The sequence below is a fragment of the Typopeltis vanoorti genome, chromosome 13 (assembly GCF_054136105.1).
Source record: "Typopeltis vanoorti isolate ZY-2024b chromosome 13, IOZ_Tvanoo_1.0, whole genome shotgun sequence".
Taxonomy (NCBI): Eukaryota; Metazoa; Arthropoda; class Arachnida; order Uropygi; family Thelyphonidae; genus Typopeltis; species Typopeltis vanoorti.
This window is the reverse complement of record NC_143561.1, coordinates 109,406,417-109,422,159: the sequence shown is the minus strand read 5'-3', so window position 1 is coordinate 109,422,159 and position 15,743 is coordinate 109,406,417.

Sequence of the window (15,743 nt, the reverse complement as noted above, 5' to 3'; positions counted from 1 at the left end):
GAAGACGTTTGGGGCACAATAGGGAGATGATTTGCTGCTCAAAATTTCTCTCTCTCCAGAAAACAAACAAGGACTTATCATTACTCAGAAGGAGAAGTGGGCTAGCTTGCCTCAAGAACTCCTGAATCACTTGGTGCTAAGCATGGTATGATGTGAGAGTTTCATCACAGTTTGGGGTGGACATATTCCATACTGAAATGTCTCTCTCCCTCCACATAGTTTTCTATAAGCACTGTATGTTAATTCCTTAACTATGTCCTTAGCAGTAGCGGCCAGTGAAATTTTAAGTGGAGGTGCTGCCTATACAAAATAAAATAAAAAAATTATTATTTTCCTAATTAGTAACCAATTTATTAATAAACAAATCTGTAATTTATTTATTAATAAATTGGTTACTGATTAGGAAAAAAATAATAATTTTTTTTTATTTTGTATAGGCAGCACCCCCACTTAAAATTTCACCAGCTGCCACTGGTCCTTAGAAAAAGTTAAGGAACATACAGCGATATATAAAAATAGAAAAAAATTGATAAGATAAGAAATATGTCTTTAGATGTAGTTTGTCCTTAGCTTTTGGACACCAGTGTGTGTGTGTGTGTGTGTAGTATTTCCACAGTTGAAGACCTTAGCTGGCACAGTGCCAAGAAGAGTCAATTTGTATTGAAGGGGAGAAAGGAATATGGCAATGCACGTATTCATCCCCAATAAACAAAATCACATACTTTATACGTAAAATTTTCCAACTTTTATTATACAAGCAAAATAGTTAGCACTTTAAAAACTAGAATATTCATAAAAGAACAGCTTATTTTCCGACATGTAATAATAAACAACTCATCCCACAAGGGGGAGTCATTACCCTATTATTAAAATAGATTCTCCTTCTTCTGCCATGCGCAGAAGTGTCGAGAGGTCTTGATCTGTGATCGAACTATACGTATTGATCTTTATTGGGAAGCGAAGCAATAGGAATATGTAAGAACTTTTTTTTTAATCAGTATATTGGTTTGGCGAATTTACTGCAATCCAAATGTTATAAGTGAAGTAAATTCTCATAAAAGGATTTCATATCTAGCCAAAAACTTTATTATTTTCTCAAGTTTCTACCAACTTCACCAAAAAGTAGTTAAGTTCTACCAACTTCACCAAAAAGGTATACGAAAAAACTAAAAGATTTAATTAAGAATAAGAGTGATAGACATTTCTACCAACTTCACCAAAAAGTAGTTAAGTTCTACCAACTTCACCAAAAAGGTATATGAAAAAACTAAAAGATTTAATTAAGAATAAGAGTGATAGACATGGGCCAGTTATCTCTGATTGGCTACCGGTGGAGATTGAACTGCCCACTCAGTCTCCAAAAGCTAGATAAGGTATAAAGGCCTTGCCTACTCCCTATAAAGAAAATAAAAGGCATTAGCTGATTTAGTTTTATTTTTTATTTTTATAAAAATGTGAAGAAACATACAACTCAACTGGACATCGTGAGTGATTTTAATTACGGTAAAATGGACTGGAATGAAGAGCTGGCATTAAGACACAGAGAGAATGAATTTCTAGATTTTTTGAGACAACAGAGTGCACAGAAGATCATGGGTCTTGAATTTGATCATCTCATTAGAGGATGTTATTATGGGTATCAAATCTTCTGTTAATTGGTGAAAGCGACCAATGAAGAGATTATCTAGGTAGTGGCCAGCCATATAAGGACCTGTGATAAAGGGATATATATCAGGGGCAAGGCAGGGTGAGCTCGGAGACAATAGCACCTAGAGGGTGTGATTGGTTATTGTGTCAACCAATCAAACTGAACATTGTCATTTGTCATGAATTGCTGTTTTTGTTTTCTAAATTTCATCTGTTTTGCATGCATGAAGTGTGAACTGACATGGCAGGCAAGTTTTTATATATAATATAGACAAGTTTTTAATATATAATTTTTGATAAATGTATAACTTTTTTGTCCATATTTACAATGGGAAACAGTATTGTAGTTGAAGAAGGTAAGCCTCATCCTCCTCTTTCATTTACACCTTTGAGTAATTCAAATATACCAACCAAATATTGCACTCTCCATTGTTTTCTAATAATACAGTATCTTAAAACAAACATTTTCCCCCACTCTTTGCAGATTTGCTTACAATTAATTGATAAATTAAAGTATTTAAAGTTTTCCTACAATTAATTTCATTAGACCAATTAAGATGAGCACGGATATGCTATACACTCAAAACTTGAAACTTTCATTCATTGATAAAAATGCAATCATATGGTCAAAGTGACAAATTTTGTAGTGCAGGTTGCATAAGCCATGACAGCACACCCAACTGAAATGGACAGGATGCCACTGATGACAGACTCAGGTGACAGCTTGTAGCTATATCATGGAACAAGACAGAAAAGTGATCAATGCTGCTTGCACCCTACTTAAGAAGTATGTAGCATTGGTATAGGCAATGTCTAAATGTATTCCAATGGTTAGGAGTTAAATAATGTAACCAACAGAGCCATCAAGTGTTTGTTCCAATGAGGCTTCTCTTACAACAAAACTTAACCATATACTCCACATCTTCCTATTCATTAACTACAGTTCTAACAAAATATTTAATCCTTTCCCAGTCCTCGATCTTCACTTCAAATAGTAATGCTTTCAACATTCACTACTGTGTCTGGGGTAAGTCAAAAAAAAAAGCCAGATCCTACTACTTGAATCCAGCTGCTCTTATTCATTCACCTGAGGACCAACTCCTTTCCAAGTTGGCATACTATGGACAAATGGGATGATCAGTCACCATTTGCTGGGAAGAACATAAAAATACATCTGTAATTATGACTATGGTCATTTAGGTCTAGTGAACTATGTCTTAGACACTACCCACAGAATCAAATCGAAAAACCACTATGCTTCACTGCTGTGGGTTTAGAAGTGAAAGAGTTTTTTTACAGTCTGCAGCTGCTCTTAGAAACTAACCTAATTTATGTGTGGATACCTCTCATTTGATACATGGTCCAGGGCATTGCCTTGAAGTGTATCCTGCTTCTAAACAGTTGAAGCATTTTACTTTGGGACAGTCTGTATCCAGATAGTCAAAGGTACTGCAATACAGACATTGGCAACCAACTCCTGGTAACTGACTACCACTAAATGAAGCAGCATGTCCCCAATTTGATATATATTACTTTCTATAGAAAAGGAAATACTCTCTGATTTCCACTCTTATGTTTCAGGCATTCTTCTCTTCATGTATATTTAACTGTATCCCATTTATGAAAATTTTAATAAATTCATCAGATTTCTCTATGTATTGTATTGTTTTGAGAATTTTTCTGTTCTCACTATACATACCTGACTCCTGATCATGATAGGAGTAATCTCTTGCGACATGATCTCATAATGACCTAGTAACAACTGCCACCAAGTGTTGTGTAAATGCATAATATTTGCTGTTTTTGCTGTTTTTATGTTGTCTGCTGATATTAAACCCAAGCATTTTGACTCTGAAGAGAAAGGGGCTCGTGTTAATTTGCTCTGAGTTGGAAAAAAAAACTTGCTTAAGAAGAAAGATCTCTTACTGAAAAGACCAGTGACCACAAAGAAAGGAAGGGTAATCCCTCAGTAGTAGCTCCAGCAGAAGAAGAAAATTCCTGCTGAAGTAATGAGCCAAAATGTAGAGAATAAAAAAATTAACACTAAGGAAATTAACCCTCCCATCCTTGGTAAATGAGCAGACAATGGCAAAACACCCAACAGGCATCCAATCAGTGATGCCATAAATATACAAGTCACAAAAAAAAGTGAAAAAACATACTAAGCCAATAAAGAGATTCCAAGAGAGGTAAGAGAAATCTGAGAGATTTAAGCTGCCATGGTGATAAAAATCACAATAGAGAAGCTGAGATAAGGAAAGGACATCATTGCCTAACAATTATAAAAGGAAAGGGCAAGAGAGCTTAGCTGCGAGTGCCAACGAAATAAAAAATAAACAGATAGTAGAAGAACAGGCAGAAAAAGGCTGCACCTCATAATTTCATCTTTTTAGCTCAAAATTGATTTAACATTTTCACCTTCAACTGAAACTCAAAACAAAACTTGAGAAGGACAAAGGGGAACTTGCAGCTAGAGGATTGGCCCTTTCTGGGCTGACCACTGAATTGGCCTTCTCTGTCTGGAATTCTTCTCCCCACTCCCACCCTGTGAGAGACCATATGCAAGAGATTGACTTTTGAAGTTGACTTGGGTTAAGCAATTTGATTGTTAAAGCAGAAAAAGCTTTTCTAATTAAAGCATGAACATCTGGAATTTTCTGATTCCATCCCTCAGGATGCAGAGGATGGGTGGCCTGCACAATCTCGATCTAAATCTGGTTTCCAATAGGATTTCCATTACCAGGTATAAGATATGAGAGGTAAGAGAAACAGAATGAACATGCTGAGAAGATGGAATGTCACCTCCATACTTCTTGCAAACCTTCCAAATGTGGTATATTCTGTTGTTATGATGAGAGGCATTTTTAGGACCTCTCTTTATGGTCATGAGATAGCTTTTGTTTTACCAAATCACCAAACAAGATACCATTGTTGGTACCGAGGGATACTATGTTTTCTTGTCTTGAACTTATTATTAATAGTATTATTAACACCTTCATGGTTTCAAAAAGATTGATCATGAGAGGCAAACACTGTTACACTGAAAGCCCATCAAACCGTGCTTTCTTAAACTCATCCAATGTATCTGCATTCACCACAATGTCAGGCAATACATTCCACTTGCCACCCACTCTATATGCAAAGAACCTACTCCTTATGCCTTCCTCACACCCTTCAGGTGTGTCCCCTTGTTCTGTCCTATTTTATGAAAAATTTCTTCCACGTTAACCTGGTAACAACCCTTTACAAACTTAAATGTCCTAATCATATTCCCTTTTTTTCTTTTAACAAGACTTTGCAAACTGTATTCCGTGACCTTAGTCAGTCTTTCCGGGACTCTTTCCAATATATCCTCATCACCATGAAAACTAGACCAAATCATTTGTGCACAATAATCCATACTAGGCCTGATCTTGATACAATGGTACCAGAACCTCTTTATTTCTAAAAGTTAAGGTGCCCTTAACACCCCACCTGAATCATTGCCATAATCTGATGTTATGTTTTCACACTGCATCTCTGAACTTCAAATCCTTGTCATCTCCAAGGTCTCTTATCTCCTCAACTTCCAAAATTTCCCTGCCAAGTGTATACTTTGCATACGGCTGTTGCCTACCAAATTTCAGAACTTAAACACTCTACAACACTGAATTGACAGTTCCATACTGTTGACCACTCATACAATTTATTCAAGTCCTCCTCTAATGCCACAACATCTGCTTGATTCCTCAACACTCCACAATTTTGCATCATCTGCAAAAAAAGTTGTATATCATCAGTTAAACCTAACTCAATATCATTAAATATTATTATTATTATTTGTCATCTCCAGGGAGTCCAAAGACTTCTCGAGGGAGGGTATCTGCTCTGCAACTCTGTCTCCACCACTCACAATCCACCAGCTGACCACAATTACACCAATGCCATCCATCTATCACTGACTACCACCAGTATTTCCACAGACAATCACAAACATCCATGCCCACAATGGGATTCAAACTCGCAGCCTTTTGGCTGGGAAGCAGATACGCTAACCACTCGGCCAGCCAGGCTGGCAATATACAAATTAAATAACAATGGTCCCAAAACAGATCCCTATGGCACACCACTAGTGACATTCCTCTTTCAAGATAGTGCCCATCCTACCATACACAACTTGCTGATACCCATCTGATAGCCATTCACTTCTCCAACTCACTAGTCTCTCATGCAATCTCATCTGCTTCAGTGTAGGGACCAACTTATGGCTTGACAATTTAACAAAAGCCTTTGCAAATCGAAATATACCACTGTATCATAAATGCATCTCCTTTGTCCAATAGATTTGTTACCTTGTTATAGTACATAAGCAAGTTTGTAAAACATGATCTCCCATTAACAAGCTCATGCTGGCAAGGACAAAGAATGCCACTGTTATCAAACCATTTTTGTTTCCTATTTCTCACCAAACTCTCCAATATCTTAACTACAACTCCAGGCATAGATTGACCTTGCCTTAGTCTTATCACTACCCTTTGAAATGGAACAATTTTGCCTACTTTCCGCTCCATTGCGTTTGCAACTCTTTTTAAACAGGTAAATCAAAGTTGATGTTAACTCCTTGGAACATTCCCTTAAGACATGTGATAATATGTCATTAAGTCCTATTGCCTTATTGACATGTAGCTTACATAATTCCTCATATACCTCTTGCTTGTTAACTATTAAGTCTTCTTTCATGTCATTCTCTTCACTTGAGCTGATTTCACATTGAGGATGACACACCATGATAAACTGTGAACTGCTCAATGAATGCCTCAACTATGTCCACTGCAGCAGTTACCAATCTCCAAGTTTCACCCATTAATATTATCTTACCATAATCATTCTTCTTTCTGGAGCTCGGTCAGTATAGACAAAGCCCTCTGGTTGGAAAGATCTAGGTTCGATTCTTGTCCATGAGACGAGGAACTTTTATTTGGTCTCTTTTGACAAAAGGTTGCATTATCCCCAACTTCAGGCTCTTTGACAAGCTGGTTGGGAACGCTTAAAGTTGCATCGTGTAAAATAGCAGACCCAGCACCAAGCAGGATTTTTTGCTCATACTGCACTTTTATTGTCCTTACCAACTGGATCACTCTCCTGGCCTGCTTTTTATTTTCATACAAATAATTACTATCATTATTCATCTTGTGCTGCCTCCAAAATGCCTTCTTCCAAATTTCATGTATAATCCTCTCAATTCATCCATTTTACACCTACCTTATTGAGCCTTCTAACCTTCAGAAAACATTCACACATTGATGCTGTTTTGTGTTTCTTTGCCATTTCACAAGCAGCATTTATTTCCTTACTACTCAATTCCTCATTTCATGCTATAGCTCTAAGCTGTCTCCTAAGCTTGTCATAATCACTAGCCTTGTTCTTCCACATATATCTTTTCTTCAGAGAAGTCTTAAATATGGCTAGCCACATTCCAGTTGTTCAGTTCATAACTCTCACCAACTGAAGAAAATTACAAAATCCCACTCACAATTATATCCTCTGATGAAATGATCAGATAAAAAACTCTCGACCCATACAAGCTCAATCAATTCATTTTTCCTTATTCCCATATGCTTTCTTCATTCCAATCTATACTGCCATCATTAAAATCACCCATAATAATTACACTTTCCTTGTTTATTAACTCAAGTAGCTTATCAGGGTGGTTCTTCATAACCACCCTCCACATCCCATGGCCTATAGCAACATCTAACGAAATATCTCTTCATAACTACCTTCACCTCACACCACACTACATCAAAACCACTGCAACCATTTTTCTCTTTCATGTCTACCTTATCTGGACATAATTCCCCTGAAATCTTCAGCAGCACTTTCCCTCCCTTCTTATCCTCGCAAAAAACATTATACCCTTCCATTTCTATTCCCATTAGGATATCATCTTCATTCAGTCATATGTCACTTATTCCAAAAATTATGGGGCAGGTAAACTCATCCAGTGAAACAATTTCATCTTCACTGGTAGCAATCAGAGACTGCGGGCCCAAGGCTATCACTAATTAAACGGCATCATCTCGTGGTCCCTAATCCTAACACAATATATTTAATGTCAGAAACAGTGTGGATTCTACGGTCGTTTTTCTGAGTTTACGAGGCGAAAACTTTGTTTTCAGGAGAAAAAAACCACCTTGCCCATGGCAGAGATCGATTAACTCGGGAACCGGTCGAAAAAAATATTAGAAAATTTTCCTCTATGCCCCGACTAGATTCGAAACAACCAAGTCTTCCTGCATGCGAACAAACGACGAGTGTGCAAACGCCACATCCACTAATCTATACTTGTATATTCTATCTACACTTTTTAAGCTTTGATTACCTGGATTTCATTTCAACATAATAAGGCTTTTTTAATACACAGGGTGGCCATAATTCAACTTCCCCTATTCAAAGCTTTATGTAGCACGATCTGACAACCTGAATATCACCTAATTTGGTAAGAGACTAATCAAGACATAAGAAGTATGGCGCAACAAAAAATAAAAGTCCTAAAAGAAGCCGATAGAGGCTACACTGTGGTAGCCCCTATCGGCGAAAATTTGCATAAAACGAAGTTGAACACCTGTTTTTCTGGCATCGACGAAATTCGGATAAATGATTGATTTGATGTGACCGGATGTGTTCTTATAGTCTGTACCTGATTGAATTTATATAATGAGATTATGAGTTTTTAGAAGAAAAGATTGAGAATTGCTGGATTGTGTAAGTGATACTTGCTGCAGATGAGTTCTGAAGATCTCACCATTTTACATCAGTGCTCTTACCCAAAAAATCCCGAGATTTTCAGAAGTGCCGGTCAGGCTACAACTGCACGGTAGGCCTTTTTTTTTCCTTCTTTTTTCCAGCTTCTGACACTTCACATTGACAGACATGGAAAAACAGTTAAACAAGACGATTTTTGAGGAAGTATACCGTGAATTTATTAGACTAGGCGAGCTACTTAATAACAATTAGCCGAGAAAGGTGAAACTTTATGATACATTTCCTCCCTGCAAGTGTCACAGACGTTGACACCGAGAAAATGGGGGGGGGGGGGGAAACAGCTTGAATCAGTGATCTCCACTCCCTCAGATTTTGAAGAGGTCCGCGCACACAAGAAGCGCAGAACAACAGCAGAACCCCTCAAAGACAACGAAATGGAACAAGACGATCAAGTTTCCGACTCCACTGCTTCTCCCAAAGAAAAGATGCCTCCGATCACATTAAGAGAAAAACACAGATGGGGCAGCTCTAAGATCTATATTGTCCAGTTTACACATTGGCTATATAAAGGCCAAAAACATGGATGAGGGTATAAAGATACAACCTGCAACAGTGACAGATTACAGAAGGTTGACTGAAGAAATGGACGACAGAGGTATTCAGTATCATACCTTCTCGCTCAGTTCGGAAAAAAAATTTAAACGTGGTCCTCCATGGCGTCTGTGAAGACATCGATATAGAAGAAATAGCTGCTGATCTTAATGCAGGATCTTACTCCTGTTAAGGTCAGCAGAATGTACACATCTGACAAGACTCCCATACCGTTCGTCCTTGTAGAGATCCATAACCTACAAAAACATCTACAACTTAAAAACAATCTGTGGGCTCATCGTTACACCAGAACCACTTTGGAAAAGGGCATCTTCTGGGTAATGCCACAGGTGCTTCAAGTTTGGCCATGCCCAGAAAATATGTAAAACTGAGTTCAAATGTCTGAAATGTGGCTATAGCCACCCAATCAATATCTACACAAAGCCAATAACCACCTCAGCTAAATATGCTAACTGTGGAAGCCCTCATCCTGCCAACTATAAGGGATGTATTCAGCACCCAAAAAACAGACAGATGGAGAGAGCTAAACAGTCCTCCTCCTCCTCCTCTGGTACACCAGAGGCCCATGCACCACAGCCGGAGGCCTTCAGGTACCCAAAGGCAAACAAGAAGTCATGCTGATGTAGCCCATACAATCAAGTCGACACCTGAACAGAATGAGCCAACAGCACCTACAAACCTGACAGCTGTTGTTATGGCCTCTCTAGCAAACATGATACAAGATTTCAGTCTGTCAAATCGTTCAGCAACCTCCACTAAAAGATTCTTACGCGAAACACAGACCATCCTCACTGCTCTCATAAATGAATAGAAACAAACTTATTCCAGCCTCTCTCCAGATCGTTGCATGGAATGCAAATGGCCTCAGGAACAAAATTTTGGAGCTCCAAGAATTCACCTATAGATATCAACCAGATGTTATACTAGTTAGCGAGACACATCTAAGACCCTCAGACAACCCTAAAATAAGAGGTTATCTCCTATACAGAAACGAAAGGTTAAATTACAGAGGAGGCGGCACTGCCATCTTCATTAAAAATTATATTAAACACCATTCTGTAAACAACCCGCCAACCACTGACCTTGTGATCACAGGCGTGGAAAGTATTCAGTAGCTCGGCTGGCAGACTTAAAAGCTACACAGCTTACAACCCGTCCTTAAAAATTCTACTGCACTCTGATATAAATGCCATCTTAGGCGTCAGAGAGTCCATCATTATTACCGGGGATTTAAACTCCAAGCACCCTACCTGGAATTGAAGAACCATCAACAAGAATGGCTGCATCCTTTTCAACTACATAGGATCAAACTATGCTGTTGTGGCAGGCCCCACCGAACCAACTCATCTCAGTACGTTTGGCATTGCTGGCATCCTGGATATAGCTATCCTGCAAGATATCAAACTTCAGTACAGTCTAAAATCATTGAACGAGCTGTCATCTGATCACAAACCAATTCTATTACAGCTGGGAAAATAAGAATACCTGTCTCCTCCGTCTCCCTCATGTATATCGTGGGAAAGATTGTCAAAAATACTTAAGGATTATATGGAACCTGTTCCTCACATATGTACAAAAGAAGATGCAGAATCTGCAGTTACAAGCATCATCCAACAAATTAACTCCGCTATAACGGTAGCGACCTCCTACAAAATCTGTCCCCAAGCCTGGTCGTTTGCCCGAAGACATTATGAACTTAATCAGAGCAAAAAACAGAGCTAGGAAAAGATTTCGCAACACTCGCCACTTGTGCGCCACAAGACAAAACAGTTCTTAATAGACTAAATAGGGCAGTGAGAGATGCACTCAAACCTCACGGAGACCAAGTATGGGAAGAAAAGTTATCCTCTGTCTCACCTACTGATCCTCTATCTGGGGACTACTGAAAAATATCAGAAACAAAGACAGATCCCGTCCCCTATATTTTCTGACCAGGGCCTTGTTCACACAGATGTAGATTAGGCAGAAGCCATAGCAAAAAATTTAGAAGAACAGTGCAAACCTTCATGTGATAACTTAGACTTCGATCACTTGTACAAAATCCACAGACAGGTCAGACACTCATTAAAACTTTCTGGTTCCAGTGCTGACCATATTGCACCCACATCGACTGCTGAAATATATGATATTATTAAAAATTTAAAGAACAAAATAAGTCCTAGTCCAGACGGCATCACAAATAGGGAGATCAAGCTGCTGCCCCAAAAAGCTGTAGTGCACCTGACCATAATAATAAATGCAATCTTAAGATTTCACTATTTTCCTTTCACCTAGAAACAGGCTAAGGTAATCCCAATTCATAAGCCAGGCAAGGAACCGTACCTGCCCCACAGTTACCATCCTCTCAACCTCATCTCCAACTTGGGTAAGATTGCAGAGAAGGTCATCCCCTCACGACTTCAAGCATCAGTAAATGAACTAAACATCCTTCCTAGAGAGCAGTTCGGTTTTCTGCAACACCATAGTACAACACCCCAGCAAATCCACAGAATTGTGGAATGTATTACCACCAGCTATAACTGGCATCAATACACTGGAGCTGTTTTTCTTGATCTATCCAAAGCATTTGACAAAATATGGCACTTCGGATTGCTACATAAATTTATCTCAGCTGGTATCTCACTGAAAATGGTGCATTTAGTTAGATCATATCTACAGAACAGAACCATGCAAGTCAAGATCAATAGTACTACCTCATCTCAGCAGCAGCGTATTTTGGCCGGAGTACCGCAGGGATCCCTATTGGCTCCATTGATGTTCTCTATATACATGTCAGATATCTCGCACAACCCAATGTCATCTATCATGGCCCTATATGCGGATGATACAGCATTATTAGCCAGATCTCTCCGACCACCTTTCATTACTAGAACGTTTCAAGAAAACCTTCTAAAGTTAGAGATGGTTCTCCAAATGGAGACTTCAAGTAAATCCCCCAAAAAGCTCAGCCATTCTCTTCACTAAAAGGTCAACATCTCCTGTAGGAGACGTCTTACTATTCAATACCAAAATTCCCTGCCAGACAGAAACAAAATACCATGGTGTCGTCCGCGACAAAAAATTAACTTTTAACCATCGCATCAAGGCTACGTGTTCAAAGGCATCTAAAGCCATCGCCCAGATCTACCCCCTAATTAACAGGAACAGCAAGCTAAACATCAGAATCAAATTGCTTTTATACCAGCTGATAATTCGGTCCATAGTCACTTACGCTTCTCCAGCCTGGAGCCATACCTCCACTACAAATATTATCAAACTGCGACGTGCACAAAACAAGTACCTGCAAATGATTCTGAACGCCCCATGGTTCGTCAGAAACCACCAACTTCATCGAGATATAAATATTCCTTATATCTTCTCTTTCATACAATCTTTAGCTACAAAGTTCTTCCTAAAGACGTCCATACACCCCAATGATCTAGTTCAGCAAGCTGTAGCATACGAGGCAACGAATATATTCAAATATAAAAGAGCAAAAGCCATTTTTTAACTTTCTGTAGCGATGCATAATCTCCATGCGCATCCAGGGCGAGAAACTGCTCATAAAATTTCTACCCTCACTGTAGCCGTAACAGATAGCAGGGAATATGAAAAGCATCTTGCTTCAGCCCTAAAGATATTAATGTCAATTGTCAAAATTTTGCTGGCATCATAAGAGTTATAAAGTAAAGATAAATTTTCTCAAATGCATTCCTATTAATAGTCGTGTTCAACATGCGCCTCAATTGCCCTACCGCGCATTACTTGTTCAGTTATTTGACCTTAACGAGTACAATGCAACAGCTGCTTTTCGTAGATTTACAACCCTACAGAACTTGTGTAAGGATCGGATCCTTTGTCAGCCAACACAATTAAAACGATGATTCAGATGTTTCAACAAACAATCTTTTGGAAGCTCGAACTGGCAGTGCTACCTATAATTGAAGAAGTTTCCACCGCAATTTTTGACGGATCACACGAAAATGTTGCTGGTAGTTACAGTGCCGGTTGAGTAGCGCCACAACTGGATATGCCTGATTCAACGGTATGAAAAGGCTTTCACAAAATTCTTACGTTTTATCCATACAAGATCAGCCAGGTATAGCGAGCTACTACATTATGATTAAGATAAGTGACTGACATTTGCTCTGACGTTTCTGATCAGATTGGAAGTGTATGCTTGCCTTTCAAAATTCTTGGGGAGATGAGGCACATTTTTATCAGAAAGTTACTGTAAATGCCCAAAATTATCAAAATTGGGCTTGCGAATCATCTCATGTCCTCTGGGAACTCCTATGACATTCATAGAAAATTACCGTTCGGTGTGGCTTCACAGAAGATTTTATAATCGGTCCATATTTTTTTTGAGGACATCACCTTGTTCCATTACCGCACGGAAATATCGCCGTATGCCGAACAGTTTCGTCATTCCGCAACTTCAGCAACGATAATATCCGCCAGTGGCCATTATTTTGCAAGTCGAAGCATCTCTTTATATTGCAGCTTCTACAGGAATACTTCATAGAGTAAAGAGTGATTAGTTTCTTCTTTTTAGATGCATCATCATCTCGCTTCACTGACACTGCCCCATGAGATTTTTGGATGTGGGGTTACCTGAAGGCCAACGTCTATCATGGCACTGTCTCGCACTTGGCAGCCTTAAAGGACAGCGTATCACTGACTGTGACGAACATTCCTTCCGGCATGTCACGTTCTGCTTTTGCGAATGCTGTGTACAGGATGCAATTTCTGATTCACGAGAACGTGGTTACATAGAACCAGGTTCTCTTTCGCAAGGCAGAACTCCACGTGCTGGAGTTTTGCAACCAGTTTTTAACAACATTTACGCTGCCTTAACTGTAATACCGTAATTTTTGTGCAAAATTAAATTGATATTAAATGTATTATTGCTGTATTATCATAAGTGTAAAATATAAAGGAAATCTTACATTTCAATTTAGTCTTTACTATTCATTTGTCTGTCAATTTTAGCATTTTTTTTTTATATTGCACAGCACCATATTCCTCCTCTAGGCGACTTTTCGAACGAAATGTTTTTTAATAGAATCCTTCATTCCTATGTTGATTAGTCTCACTAATCAACATAGGAATTATGGCCACTCTGCAATTCGTGTAGCGTACTGTCGTTTAGACAATGTACGTGAATTCTTGTGAGTTCTAATCTTTATTTTCCTGGTAGTTTTATTGTATATACAGCGCATCGATGTCAGGAAAGAATTAGGGCTGTCGTAATCTACGATGCATCTAGGGCAATGACTAAGAGTATCAATTCTAGAGCACACAGTTTTTGAAGGGCAGAATATACTCTACCAAAGTTACTAGAAAAAATCATAGAATTCTTCCAGATTTTAGCTTGAGTTTGTACAAGGCCACGATGTTTTTCTCATTTCTTCCTCCACAATGCCATCATCTATTACTTTCTTTTTTTTTTTAATGATTGGATGTGGATATGGAAGTAAGGCTTTTACTCCAGTGCTGGTATGTTTAATGATGTGAAGTAGTGTCCTGCCAATTTTACTTTAAGAGTTGCTGATATCAATCTGTTCCATCTGACACGAACATTAATGTAGTCTACACAGGAGTGTACAATATTTTAAACAACAATAGTAATAGACTGGCATCATAGCATCAGTTGTTTTACGTGCAATTCCAAACGGGTTTTATATTGGTCTTTCTTCTGCCGATTTTGACCTATGGATGTTTCCTCAAGCATCAGAATTCCCATTCAAACTTACAATCAAATTCTTATAAAATTCTTTCAAATACTTTTCATTTCCACAATACTGAAGCAAGTATTCAACTTGGATTAAATTCTTGGAATTTAACCCAAGTTACTTTTAACCCAATTCTGTGAGATATTTCTCAATGAGAAATTCTCATGGTCATTAACTGTAGGGGTGGAAGGTTTCCACATATTCTATAGTCCCACAAAACTGGTTTATATGTGAATTTAGTCCTGCTTTGGTTTCTCTTTCGTTTGACGAATTCTTTTTAGATTATCTTATGTTTCATATTTATTTCTTTTTACATATGTGACACACTTTCCTTCAGTGCCATGCTTATTTCCAATTTCATAAGAAAATTACAATAATAATAATAATTACATTCCTAGTTTCAGTTTTGTACCTCATTCCATTTGTTTTACCATTATTAATAATATAAATTAACATTAGTTAACATTCCAGCACACCTTTGTTTGATTGCACATTGTGAGTTCTTAAAGTTCACTTAGTTTTTCCTGCTCAACTACTACGAGACTGACAGTTTAATGGGAAATAAGCTTCTAAGGACTTCTATTAATCTGCTTTATTTTATTTTTTTTCTTTTTCATAAGAATGAAGTTTCTCATTTCATCTTGAAGGTGTTGATGGAGTTAGGATATTTTCACTCCTTTTCTTTCATACATATAGTCACATCTATATGTCAAAATGGTGTACACAATTATAAAAATTACTGTTGTTAGTTATACTACTTAGCTTCTTCCCATTTAGCCAAAAAATTACGTTTTCATTTATTGCTGGAATCTGTGGCATCCATTATTTTACACAACCCACATTTTGGTCGTCAAACATGAACAATGCACTTTGAAGTTCACAATTCTGCTTAGCACGTTCTCTCCTTTTTTTTTTTTTTTTGTCCTCGGTGGTGAGATATAGGAAAATTAGATCTAGTAAACTTTTTATATATTGCCTGTGAGTTAGTATGTACTCTTCTAAACAGAGCAGGAAATGAATCCAACA